This window comes from Triturus cristatus, chromosome 4_2 (assembly GCF_964204655.1).
Source record: "Triturus cristatus chromosome 4_2, aTriCri1.1, whole genome shotgun sequence".
Classification (NCBI taxonomy): domain Eukaryota; kingdom Metazoa; phylum Chordata; class Amphibia; order Caudata; family Salamandridae; genus Triturus; species Triturus cristatus.
Window position 1 is genome coordinate 745,273,690 of NC_140586.1, and position 13,443 is coordinate 745,287,132.

A 13,443-nucleotide genomic window follows, 5' to 3' on the forward strand; every position below is an offset into this window, starting at 1 on the left:
GTTGTAGGTACTGAGGTGAGTTTTTTTGGTACACCACAATTCACTGAGGTCCTGGTTTCCTGCGCATAGTTCTGTGCATGAGCAGAATCCCCGCAACATGGCGCACCTAACGTTTTGGTCTTATGATTGAGACGCCTTAGTAGTGCTCATATTTGTCCACAACACCCTCACTGTTGTTGACGGGAGTGACGGTTTAAACCTACCCATATAGTTGACTTATAGGTTCTGTCAAGATTCACAATTAAAAAGGTTTCATTTTGAATTACTGTCCCTTTTTTTGTGCTACAATTTAATATAGATTGTTTTTCTTCTCTGCGTCCTTATGGCTGAAGTTGCTATTGCAGCGCATAGTCGAGTACCTCTCTGGCGTCACTTGATGCAGTTCGGGGTGCCAGACGATGGAATGTCTATTATCTTTGTAGTGAGTGCCGATGCATCGTTCCCCTATGAGCTGTTTTACTCTTGTGTTACTTTTCCGGAGGTGAATGCGGACGGTAAGACGTTTCACGCATACACTCCTACGGCAGTTCCAGCTAATTAAACGCCGTATAATTGGCAGCATCGTATTTGGTTCAATGGTGCCCTCCCCCACACCGTAACTCCGGTTCAGTTAGGTCCCTTGTTCATTCCTGGGGCGACTTGGCCAGTCTTTGCCGGGTTCACACCACATCCACGGTTTTTGCTAGCCTCGCTGGATGACTTACGTCAACTCCATACCGCCTTGATTGCGGTGCATAGGGCTTTAGTGCAATACGTCTCTCGCAATGTCCAGGTGGGGGCACCTGGGGTTGCGACGCAACCAGTTGGACAGGCCGGGATCACTTTTAGTCCCGTCATGGTTAATTCGGTAATTGGCAAGCATCCCCAGAATAAGAACGATATGCCTTATTGGCTTGCTGAGAAATTAGACCAGCTGGAAGCAGTATTTCCAAATTCTACTCCAGTGGAAAAACACAGGATCCTTACCATTAGTTTGCAGAAAGACTTAGTCCCAGAGGTAACAGATTGTGAGAACTGGGGTAAAGTGTTTGCAGCAGTCTACGCGAAGTGCTTCGGCACACCGTCTATGACTGTACTGCTCTCCGTGATTAAGCGTGTTCAGGATGAACACGGTCCGGAGGCGGCGGTCGAGTTGGGAATGAGGCTTGTCGGCGTGTTCGACGTAGTTGCTAATCTCATCCTTGCTAACGTCAAGGGAGATGCGGTTAACTTTCAAGTGCCGAATGCCCTGCGCCTCGTCGTCGACGTCAATGAACCCCGGCAGTTACCGAAAATTATTGCGGAGGCTTATAAGACCATTGGCCGCAATAGTTTGGGTGTTGAGCCTTTTGCTAAAACAGTGCAACCGCAAACTCAGACGGTTAAGTCTACCAAAGACGACCGTCCAGCTTTTCCTAAACAAAATTGGAAAACTAAGAAACAGGGGAAGCAGCAACAGAAACAGGGATCTCGTCCAGCATCGCCAATACCAGTGACTACTGAACTCACATATGAATTGCGCGATCACACAAGAATTAGGTCTCCTGATAGATTTCAGGTTCCTGAACAACGTTCTCCTCGTTCTTAACAGGAAACATTGGTCTCACAAGCCGGTGGAGATGAACGTGGCAGAGGTTGGGATGTCCCACTAGGACACGAGCAGCCCCACCCGGCTGACGGCAAAGGCAAGCAGGACGACTTTGCACGTCAACGACCTCCGTTTCAGAAAAAGAAGGTTGCTGCACTAACAGCGATGTATGCCACAGATAGTGAGAACACAGCTTCGGAACCTGACATGGGCACTAACGCTGCTAGACAGCGCAGCGGAGGTTACAATAGTGCTGCAAGCACTGCGTCCATATCTGAAGGCGACAGCAACTGACACGTTTATTACTGTAGAAACTGCTGCTACTGGAATGGCTCCCCCTGACAGACTATATGACATAGTCCTTTTAATTGAAGGTGACATACAACTTACCATAAAAGGGATTTTTGGGGAAAATCTGACCTACATATGACATTTTGCCAGCAGAGGCGGACTGGTCCCCAGCTTTTGTTTTGGCCGTTCCCAGAGGGGAGGGGGTAATCCTTCCATCTTTCGCGCACACTGTGCCGAAGGATCAAGCTCAGAACTTTGCAGAAGAGTGGGCACAAGTGCTTTCTCCGGCATTGTACCGTACACAGGTTGGGTGGGATACATTTTCACCAAGCCAAGAAATTCCGTTACAGTCTATGCCACAGCCTCAACTCCAATATCCCATGCGCCGTGAAGCTAGATCTCACGTCGCAGAAATCCTTGAGCAATTGGAATATCAAGATGTAATTGAAACGTGTGACACCCATGAATAATCCTCTTTTCACTGTAACCAAACCTGATGGGTCGTACCGCCTAGTTTTGAATTATTGGCATTTGAACTCTCATTGTCGGACGTGCGCAGTACAGAATACCCACCGGTCTGCCCTCGTTGATAGTCTCGTGAGAAAAAGGTTTAAGACCACACTTGATAGCTCCAATAGCTTTTATAGCCATAACCTGTCCTCCATTAGTAGTCAATGGACAGCCTTACTTCTGGTGGCAAACAGAAACAGTTTAAAAGATTAGCCATGGGCTGCAAAAACAGTCCAGGTGTCTTTGCTGCACGTGTAGTCTCGCTGTTAACGAGCATTGACCCGGTTGCATACTCGTAAGTTGATGATATTTATCTCACAGGCGACGAATTATGGCCGCATCTGTGTCGTGTCGACCGCATCATTGTAATGTTTGCGGACTTCGGTTACAAATTTAACTTTGAAAAATCACACGTTGCAGAGTATACAGTGTTGTTTTTGGGCTATGAACTCAACAACGAAGGACGAGGTTTAGCACCTCACTTCCTGGAGAAATGCACATGTTTGCACGCTCCCACAACTCTGAAAAAACTACAATATTTGCTGGGCTTTTTAAATTTCGGGCGTACTTACATTCCCAATTATGCCCAGCGTATCAAGCTGCTATATGCCTTGGTACAACCTACTTTTACAAAATCAAGCTGGCTGCCTGAACATTCAGTTATCCTGCACTCTTTGCAGGCTGATCTTCTTGCTTCTAAATACTTATTGTCTCATGATAACCACTCAAACCTCGTTATCAGAATTGTGCCTGGCGATGTGGATTTCACGTACTTGACATTTAATGAAGGGGACACAGTCCCTATTGCTTACAAGTCACACTTGTACACTTTGGCTGAAATGCGCTTTTCCACCGTCGAGAAGGTATTAACTGCAGTACAGATGGCGATTCTGAAAGAGAGAGCGCTATCACAGGGAAAATGCATGTTGGTTGTCACACCGCATCCTGCCCTTGAGGTAGTGACGAAGGCCAGTGTACCGAATTGTAAAGCTTTGCATCCACGTTGTATACAATGGGCCACTTCTTTGACGTCTCCTGATGTCACTTTCATCTTTGATGCCTCATTGCAGACTCAGGAGTATTTACAGTATGAATTTGTTCATCCAGCTCCTCTGCCTTGCGCCTGCTTGAGGATTACCATTGTATCATTTACACTGACGGTTCGGCGCAACCGGCGACGGAATCTAAGCATGCTTATTCAGCGGCCTGCGCAATAGTGGCTGGTACTTTTGTGAATGGAGAATTCAAGTCTGATGGCGTGCACACGCAGACATTGGGTGATTGTACCGCCCAGTTGGCAGAGCTACGTGCTCTGGTGCTTGCACTGGAGTTTGCTGATCCTCGAGTGACTACTCTTTTTGTGAATGACTCATACTACTTTGTTCAGTCTTTCAACGACAATTTATTCTTTTGGTCTCATAATGAATATCGTGACTCCAAAGGTAGCACAATCAAACATAAAATGCTTTGGGTTCGAGTTGCAGAACTTGAACAACATCTGCCGCTCGTGAATGTAGTTCATACTCTTGGTCACCAGCGCATAGGGGTACACGCCGTTGGCAACAGTTTAGCTGACAAAGCAGCGAAAACATCAGTGGCAACATATCTGGTAGCAGCTGTTACAAGATCCAAAAGTAACATTAATGATGACATCTTAGCAGCAATTGCTGCGACAGAGAAGGGAGATGATTACCCTCGAGGTTTCCCTTCTAAATACTCCTATCATTTTAGTCCTGATAAAGTTCCCGATGTGAGAATTAATGACGTTGGTGACAGGTTGATTCCCAACGCGGACCACAGACTTGCTTTGATAACAGCCGCTCACGAAATTATGGCATCAGCCCATGCAGGCGTCTCGGCAACTGTTACTATCTTACAACAACGTTACTGGTGGGGTGGATTGTATAAACAGACTCGTGATGATGTCCTTAATTGCGACATTTGCCAGCAGATTAAACCTTCGACTGCTGAGCGTCAACTCAAACACAGTTGTACACATCTTGGGTGTGTTTATTTGGATCACTGCGGTCCTTTCTCCTCTGATACTGCGCATAAGTACATCTTAGTTGCAGTGGATTCATGCACAGGTTTTCTATGGGTCTGGCCACAAAGGAGTGCTGATGCTTGAACTGTCGTTAGGGATTTGCGTGCCTTTGTGGGAATTTTTGCATGTGGTACCCTCCATTCAGACCAGGGTCCAGCATTCGCCTCTAAGGCGTACAAGGATGCCATGATGTCTTTGGGGGTCCAAGTCAAATTTTCGTCTCCATACCGGCCTGAGGGCAATAGTGTTGTGGAGCGAATGAACCGTGACTTAAAGCAATCCTTGACAGCTAGGGTTTTAGGTACTGGCCGGAACTGGTTGTCCCATTTGTATAACGTTCAACGTGCACTTAATAATCTCCCTAGAAGGTCTCTGGGTGGGCGGACCCCATACGAAATGCTTTTCGGCATAAAAATGTTTGTCCCGGACCTTGATGGTCTAGACATGGTGGCGGCGGCCGCACCCTTTGAACTAGATGATCATTCTGCTGTGTTACAAAATCTACAAGAGGCTCGAGACAGTCTTGCAAAGGAACACTTGCCCTCCACAACTGATGCTGCACTTCAGATTCCGGTAGTTGGCTGGCTACCTCGAGTTGGTGACTTGGTCCGTGCGAAGGTGGAGAACAAGGAGGAGTTCGGCCCCTCTTATCGTGCACCTGTTCCAGTGCTTGGCGTGCAGGGTACAAGAACAGTCATTTTACCTCCACTTCCTGGTCGCAAGGATAACAGGTACATCTCCATTAACAATGTCAAACTAAGACGAGTGGCAGATTCTTCTTAGTATGACTCCAGAGGTCTCTTGTCCAGCAATGCTGAGAAATTCTGTTTTGCCTCCTGCAAATACCAACAGGCCTGACATTGCCATCGAGATGCATACAGTTACTAATCCTTTATTGACTTCACCGGCTGGTGGTCCCCTTGAAGATACTGGTTATGCCTATCCCACAGACGTGTCGTTTCCTGGTGTGCAATCACGTGCAATTGACCAGTCACATTTTTCATTTGGCACTAACTCTACAACATCAAATGCCCCATCGAAAATTTCAATTTTTGCTGCTTGGTTTAAAATAATTTTTTTAATTCCCCTTTGGACTTGCATTTGGCTGGTGCTCATATCTATTTTTGTGTTTATGTCGATTGGATTTGTGGTTGTCTTTTTTCGTCTGGTGAATAGACATTATCTTACAGAAAGATCTGCAATTAGATTAATTGATGGAACTTTGGCACCCCACTCCTCATCACACATCATGAAGAGGGACCATACTTTTGTTAATATTACTGCCTGGCCTGTGTTAGATGGGATTGTATGGGATGCTGTAAAATTTCAAATTCATGGCCCCACAGAGGTGATTAATGTCCCCAATGTACTTCGTGTTTCTATGGGGGATGTTGTGAAACAAAACATGCGCTCTGATGATTGGGATGTCCAAGCCGTCGAGGCTGTTTTTTCTGATTTAAAATATTATGCTGCTTTTGATGCTGAAGGTTTGTATTTAGACAAAGCAAATTATGGAGCGTTGTTTTGCTACCAACACTATGGCAATCATTTCCTGCATAAAGCGAATACATTTAGAAATTTCGTTAATTATACGCAATGGGAACATTGTCCAGCTCCCATTGAAGGCAGCTCCATAACTCTAGTGAAAACATTTACATATTTTACTGATTTCAGTGTATCTAAACCTGAAGCCTTTTATTTTAAAATGGCTGCTGAGTCAGCTTCCAAAGTTAGACTGACCCATACTAAATTACTCTATTCGATGTCCTTTGTGGATGAATTAGCTATAGGGGGCTATGAGCTGTGAAAAGATATCATTGATCTTAAATGGTTCTAAAGTCTGGCAGGTACAAGGCACGGAAGCACTGCATCGTGCATGCCTTATCCCCAATCACCAGTTGTTTTTGAATTCTACTTTTTTTCAGACCACCTGCTTTGGATTGGCTACTTCTAAAAAGATGAATGCCCCTTCTATTCCTGATCTGGGCGCTTATCCTACCTGGGACAATCACATAGATCTGTCCCTTAATGAATTGCAATCCCTAATTACTAATAAATCCTTCAATATTTCCAACTTAGATCCCCAAGGATGGTTGATTTTTGGCAAAAAGCTTTTGACTCGTGTCAACATTGTTTTCTGGGTCTGATCCCCGGATATACACAGGTTCGAGTAGACCCCCGATTTGAATCTTCCCATTCTGTTACTACATATTCAGTAGGTAAATTATGTCAAAGCTGGCTTAAACATTTCACCTTGGCGTCAGTTAAACTTAATTTGTCCAAATTAACTGACGATGTAGATCTGAATGATTTTGTTAAGGGCCCTGTGGGTGGCAGGTCCAAAAGATGGGTATATGCTATTTACAACGAAGTTTGGAAATTATCTCAAATTGAAGCTGCTTCTAGATTGAGGGCTATTGATCAAGCAAATTAGGAAAAAGTGCTTGCTGTCATTGATAATAGCATTAACACCCTTTCTTCCAGAATTTACACATTAGATAATATTGTTTCATCTGCTGTGGATATTGTACAGGATGACCTGTCTGTCTTATACCATGGTCAAAATCAATTGCGGTCTATTATGCAGTTTGCATGGACTTTACAAACATTGAAGGCTGGGAAAGTTCCCTGGGACTACATGAATACTTCATCTTTATTCCTGCTATTTATTCTGACAGATAAACAACAGTTCATGTCCATGAAGGATGCAACATATTCACTATTGCATATTGAAAAGTTGGAACCTTTACCATTTTCTGTGGCCGAATCAAACTCCGCTGTGTGGCTTATCCATGGGTTAATCACTTTACCTTTTCAATTGTTTAAGTTCAGTTCATGTATGAAATACTATGCCTTAGGCAGATATGAACCACTAGGTATCGCTTTCCTACATGAAGTTTGGTCGCTCCCATTTACATACAGGTGCCTGAGAGAGGGTAAAGAGGTTTATTTAAAAGGAGAGGATTGCACTTCCACACCTGATCACTCAGTAGTTTGTAGGAACATCCAGTTGCATGGCGCATGCAACGTTCACGCCCCGAATTTAGCTTGCATTTTGAAGGGAAATCCTGTGCCAGCGATTACACCAACTTCCTTGTTATTAGCTAACGGTAGCTATTTGCTTTTAAATAATGAGGCGTGTTGCGGAATGCTAGCAGGGATTCCGTACATTGTAACTGTCTCCCAACGAGTAGTCTGTTGTAAGAATATGCTTTTCCCACCCCCACATGGGAGACTCGATGTATCCATCTTGCCTTCCATACCAACCTTGAAAGCAGAGTTAAACAAGATGAGCAGAATAAGGGCTCTACTGTCACAAAAAAAGAAGTCGCCCTAACTTCCTCTCGTGAAACATTTGTCCTTCACGTAGCTAACACCCGCACCGAGGTGCATGCTCTTTTAAATACTGATCTCCCACTTCATTTCGGTGCTCTGATTCACACTATATTCAATGCCTCGTCAACAACTGGCTTGGCATATTTTTTCAAAGTTGTGGGCTCCGGCCTTGTGACCGCATGCCAAACAATATTTGATTTGATTCCGGCATTTTTTCATTCTATTTTTTCCAGCGTCTTCGGCAGGCTTCCCTTAATCCTCGCCTTGACTGCTGGTGTACTGCTGTTGGTTTGTTTGCTCCGCAATGGCTGCACGATCTGTATCACACAACAGTCTGCCCCGGCTGCTCCAACTGCGCACCCGGATGCTTGAATACTATGGAACGCTACCTCTGGCCACTTTGAGCATAGCCTATGGATTGTCCTTCCGGTTCTCATACTTGCTTGCTTTTTCTTCACATGAGAACGGTCTGTTTTTCACATCCCTAGACTTACACCGCGACCTTAGTCTGAACACTGTGTGCAGAAACCGTCAAGGTCAAATAACAATGTATGCTGTTGAATTCAGGTTGATCGCCCCATGCTCTAGACACAACAAGCACACAGCTGCAAATATCTGAAACTCGGGTGCCTTGAATATTGCATTGCATGCATGATGATGACACACTTGGAAAAAACCTTTCCAGACACAGAGAGCAGTGCTGATCCTGTGATGTGATTCACCTAAGCTGATCTTTGAGGTATGGGGTTCCCCATTCAAACCTAGAGACCTTCTATTATTATAAAACTAGCTTATTATCCAGGGGAGGGTGGTACACAAGGTATTATAAGACCTGTTTTCACTATCATTGTAATATGATTTCTCCCTTCGTTTTCTATGGAATTGTAACAATGCTGATGGTTTTATTTGTGATCATTTGTTTGCTTATGTTAGCCAAAGTACTGCATCTTAGAGCACGTAGTTAAAAAATAAACATTTTAAACTTTTCCGTGTCTCTCTTTACTCACGTTGTGGACTGATATGAGAATAACAACTAAAAGGTGTTCTTGATTCCCACCATTCCTGAGAGTATTTTAAGTCGCTTGTTCTGGGTTGTCTAATCATTGGTAGCTTCGATATGATACGGAGATCGAATGAGACACTGATGCTAGTTGGATAGGGGTTCTAGGTACTGAGGTGAGTTTTTTGGTACACCACAATTCACTGAGGTCCTGGTTTCCTGCGCATAATTCTGTGCATGAGCAGAATGCCCGAAACAGCTCTGGGATGCACCCCCTAATGACCCTGCCCCACTTTAGCCCCTGACACTATCACCGGGGAATGCTCCCCACTCCTGACCCATACTCACAAGGGCTCTGCTCTGTTCCTATTTAAGCAGGCACCTTGCATGGCCCGGATTCTCCTCTCTGTACTCCGTCTTTGGGGCTCCCTATTTGAGCATTCACGTGTGCTCTGGTCCCTCAGCCACGGACCTCAGGACCTGCTCTGCCCATCTCGGATCATCCTTTGAGTTTTCACCGCAAAGCCTTCCTCTATGGGTGACTCCTCTGCGCAACTCCGACTACATCATCAACCTGCACGGTCTAAAAAGTGCCAAAACAAGGGCACCCAAAGACAGGCTTGGGAGGAGCAGGAGCCACTGAAAGAGTTGGACAAAGCAATACGACAATTGCCCCACAGAACCGTGCTTCAGAGGGGCGACTACTTCTCAGAGATTAACTTTGAAGCGTGCACCAGTCTATGTTAATGCACGCACCAGAACCTGCAGCCAAAGATAATGTACCAAAACACGCCATCCGTTATGGACAGACCTGTGACAAATACAGGTGAACCATAGTCTATTAAAACGTTTAATACCAACCTGTGGCATTTCAAAAACAGATAAAGTATTAGATAAAATCTCTTGAAGCACCAAAAACTGACAAATCCACTAACACCTAAACGTGCTCATTCCACACACAAAAAAATAAGCATTTGCAATGCAATAGGACTCTCATTTACACAAGACCTATTGCATTGCAAACAGGAGTGCGGGCAGGGGGCGAGAAGGCACGAACAATGGGAGTGCGGGGGGGGGAGAAGGCACGGGAAAAAAATAGTGCTCCCAATCTAAAGAACAAATACCGTGCAACACTCGAAGTAAAAGGGCCAGTAGCCTTGGAAGGATACAAATGACGACATGGTCGTCATAAGGAGGGACTAACAAGCCTATAAACCAATCGGAAGGCAGCATTTAGGAACAACAAAGTCACAAACCAATGAAAAAGATGGGCGGGGAAGTGGGGGTGGCTTCTCCCTCATACTCTAATACCTTAGTTCAACCCCCGGAGCAGCGCTTGTGCGAGTTGCCCCTCGATAGATATGGTGCATTTTACAGTAGTTCATCTAGTCAAGCCTGTTTTGAAGACTTGGGCGGTTACAGGAACTTTTTAAAAGGTGAATTAATAAAAACACGTCAGGCACTGATGGCTGTGGCATCAGCCATTAGAGCCCAGCAAACTTGTACATAGCATAAGGGTAATTACATTACTCATTGAAATTATTACTTTATTGAAATGCTGCTAGGTGTAAGTTATACAGGGTGTATTGTTGCTGTTCAAATGCCCAAGTTCTGCTGTGAGGGAGCCTGGACTGATTATTGTCTGGATGCATATTATTCAAGAGCCTGCTAAAGGACCGCATCTATTCGTATTATCCAGAATGTAAGGTAACTTATTTTAGTCTAAGGTAAGAGCATACAGCCAAGATGGTGTGACAGGGGCAAAAACAATCTTTTTCCTCCTTCGTGTGTGCAGCTCCAGTTTTGGAACTAATGGTAGACATAGTTCTATGTCTCCGGACAATGATTGTTCACTATGTATGATTCTGATGTATGCATTGAGTCTCGAGATACTTCTTGAGACACCAGTCAGTGTTATATTTTGAAAATCGCACGCACACATGAAGTGGACACTGGCAAGGGATTTGAACAGCAATGATGTAGTTAGGGTGACCAACTGGCATGGGTGCAAATTCAGGACGGTGAGTGCAAAAATTCAGGACAAAGGGTCAAAATGAGGACAAACCTTTGGGACAAAAGGTAAGTTTTACAGACACATCGGAGGAATTTGCACAATAGTATATAAGTAATTAAATAGACAACCAACATAAGTACAAGTCAAAATAAGTTTATATTAGGATGAGACTCTGCAAAGAAGACAACAGCTCTCCTGTGGCCAGCGACTTCCAGTAACCCAAGGAAGACTGCTTGCTCTTCAACAAAGACCAGATCTCCCGGAGACAGTGGCCCTGTCCAGAAGAATCCAACTACGAGGATTCCGGATCCAGCTGAAACCACGACTCCTGCCCACTTTGCACATGACGCCCACGGCCTGAGTCCAAGTGACTCACCTGTCCAGTGAAGTTTCCCCAGCAATCCTGACCAAGTCCAGCATTCGCTGACCCCCTACTGGACTCCACGATGACACCTGCAGCCTAAATCTAGAGGCTCCTCTGATCACGACACTCTCCAGTAAGAAGACTCCAATATCCAAAGGCACCCCTGCACACAAAGCCCCTGCGCCTTAGTGAGCTGAATCAACGGTGCCCCTACGACCACCCCCATCTCTACTTACCTCTACCGTCGTTGGTCTTCCTCCTGCAACCTCCGGTGCAACACATGCAGCCTGTTTGTTAAAAGCAGAAACCTCATTGAGAAGCATTGGGAGCTAGAAGCTAAATTTGCACCCTGCACCCAGCCGCCTCTGTGTCGCTGGCACTGTATGTTTGGTGCTGCTTTGTGGCCCCCCCTGTGTTTGACCTAACCCCCAAAGCTTGGCCCCTGCAGCCGATTTACTTACCTGCAAGTAGAGTGGCTTTGAGCACCTCCAGTCTCCATTGAAACGCATTGGGCCGAGCTCCGATTTTGGCCTCTGCACCCGGCTGCCCCTGTTCCACTGGTGGTGGAATGTTGGTGCTCACCTGACCCTTGCTTCTTGCTGACCTTTGGGCCTGAAGACTGGAATTGTAAGTTGCGTACATGATTGTTTTCCCCCATAAGATAAAATTTAACTGTTTTGAAATTGCACTGTGCCGACTTTTGAAAGTGAAAAGTATTTTTAATTAAAAACATACTTACCTTATTGCGATGGATAGTCTTGGTCTTAAAGTAAAGTACAAACAAAGCTTACTTTTCTAAAATTGGTGTGGATCCCCTTTTTGAGTTGTGTGTCCAATATTTTTTATTTTTGTGCAATAAATGTATTCCACTCCTCTGTGTTAGGCTGCTTACTCACAGTACCACTAATAGAGCAACTTTGGATTTACATTGAGCCCTGTACACTTTTGGGGTACCCCTGGACTCTGTGTATGGTATAACCACCTTGGCTCATACCATATACAGAGACAGCTTCCTACAGGAGGCACTCAAAAAATTTGGAAAAGAGCAAGGAGAAAGTAGTGAAAACGAGAGAAAAGCAAGGAGGCGGTGATTGCAGGGAGTGCTTCTGCACGGCCTAAAGTAACCCAAGGGTGGGTCGCCTGAAGCTGTTCTCTTTGGCCCTGAAACATGCTTGCAGTGCTCTGTTGGTTTACAAAAAGATTGACAGAATGTGACCAGCATGGCATGGAGACACCTGGCAGCTATGAAAGAGAGTGAAACCCGGTGTGCCCAGTTGTGATCCCTCTTGCTATATCTCCACCATTCTCACCAATCCGTGTTTCTTGGAAGCACTTTATCGTAAGATTGTTTTTAGTTCTCAAGAATGTGACTAATAACTAGCTTCAGGAAGGCTCTTCTAGCACACACTGCTGCCAATCCTGATTGGTGTGGCATTGTAAAGAAAAAAGCTACACTACCTTCTTTCAGGTAGGCGTTACATGGGCGTCGCCGTGCATCCACCATGTATTTTGATGGAAACCCATATTTACAGACTTGTATGGATGGGTTTCCGGCAAAATTGTGTGCCTATCCGAAGCTGGGGAAACGAGGAGATATATCTTTATTTCTCCTTGTTACTAACTTTTTGCACTCATGCACATAGGAACTGGCCTCAAAGGATAGTTTTCACTTTCTGCTCAACTTAACTGATCACAATATTTTGGCACAAGGCAGCCACAAGTGAAACATAACTAGGAGAGAACAGAATTGCTCCATATCTTTGAAAATATGGTGCTGTTCTGCTCTTTATGCTTCACAGAGTGCAGCAGCTTCATTTGCTGCGCTGTGTTACATGAAATGTTAGTAAACATGCTCCTCAATGATTTGGCACAGGCGTCCAGACATAAATCTTGTCTTGGACCTTGTAAACCATTCTGCTACCTTTTGACTAGGATCACGCTTTAGAAATAAAATATACATACAGACAGAAATTCACTATTTGTTAAGAAAAGACTATTTTTCAAATAATGAGGCAGAAATCCATCCAAGATTGCAGCACAAGTCATTTGCCTGGCAGGTAAAAGTGGCACTAGAAGATTTTGGGATTAGTGCACACCAGTCCTGTTATGTTAGACATTTCTAATTGTGCTCTTCGTTCTCCATTAACTAGAAATGTTGAAATAAAAACTGTACAGGAACCGGGATTACAATAAAATTAAATCCCTCCGTTTATAGACTATTTCCTGCTATCAGTCCATCCCACAATCCGATCCTGAAGTGCTTTTGTCTTGGGGCACTGCATAGGCCACAGGAATAATAACTACGTCACTGGCAGGG

At 44.7% G+C, this 13,443-nt stretch overlaps 1 protein-coding gene across 2 annotated transcripts in view; it reads left to right on the forward strand.

Moving 5' to 3' along the window:
* FAF1 (Fas associated factor 1) overlaps positions 1-13,443 on the forward strand; it is a 1,868,643-nt gene that overhangs the window by 81,848 nt on the left and 1,773,352 nt on the right. The window lies entirely within an intron of this gene.